We start from the raw sequence: 1,206 nt of genomic DNA, 5'->3' as shown, positions 1-1,206 counted from the left end.
ATGCTGCTGCTGTTTCTCCATGGCTGGCTGCCGGACCACGAGCTTCAATCAGCTCCCATCCTGGCGCCAATACACACCCACCTGATGTTCCGCGCTCACAGGTGGTTCTGGAACGCTGTCCCTGATTCCGACATTTTCCAAAAGAGCTTCTGGAATGGCATTACACCAGAAAAATAGCCGTATATGGAGTTATGTGTGTGGCAGATCTGACCCTGGCTGTGACAGTCACTCTGGCTGAAGACTGGCTGGCTGCCTCTGTCCTCAAAAAAAAATCAAACACTGCCCGTCACAGGGTTTTCTGAGTACTTACAATTCCCCTGCATGCGCAACTGCCCATACTCCCCCCGCAACAAAACAGTGCCAGGCTAGTGACATAACTTATTTATTAACAGTTTCTTATAAGTGCAGCATATTCCATTGCACTTTCCAATTGGAACAGCAGTAATAGAACAGAACTGGGTAATGACAGACAGACATAGGGGGATATCCAATTAGCCCCGGTAATTTACCGGGGCTAATTGTCCCGCCGGGGGCTAGCTAATTAGCCCCGATAAGCCGCGGCACGCGCTGGCTTATCAGGGATTTTGTTTCACCTGCCTCCGGCAGGCGAAGCAGAATCCCCGGAAACAGCCACGTTTTCGTCCGAAAACTAGGCTGTTTCACACGAAAATACACAGGTTTCAGTGAACCTGTGTGTTTTCGGGAGGTTTTTTTTTTTTACAGGTGATCCATCTGGAAAGCCTGTAAAAAAAAAAAATCGGTGAAACATCGGAAAAAAGTCCGAAAAATGGCCGAAAACTGCCGTTTTTCGGACCCGATATTTTTCCAGGGATAATTGGATATCCCCCATAGAGGTAGGAAGGTCCTGCTTGCAGGCTTACACTCTATAGGGAAATAGGCACTGATACACACGGATAGATCATTGTGGTTTCATGTACATAATTTGCACTGAATTACAGCAATAATTCAGCAATTAGCTTTATAGTTTCTAGTGCAGGGGGAATTATTACCTACCATAATCTCTACCCAGCTCCCCCATATACCATAACTTACCTGTTGTAGATTTCTTATGTCCATTTCTGTTACAGACACACAGCAGTGCCCAGGATGCAGCTGCCTGTCAGGCAGGCCATGTTGAGGCTGATGCTGCAGATATGTCTTCATACATCGTTGCTGTAGTCATGCCAACCAGCCCCTCATGGCAAG

The sequence above is a fragment of the Pseudophryne corroboree genome, chromosome 12 (assembly GCF_028390025.1).
Source record: "Pseudophryne corroboree isolate aPseCor3 chromosome 12, aPseCor3.hap2, whole genome shotgun sequence".
NCBI classification, from domain to species: Eukaryota; Metazoa; Chordata; class Amphibia; order Anura; family Myobatrachidae; genus Pseudophryne; species Pseudophryne corroboree.
Note: the sequence above shows the minus strand (reverse complement) of the source record.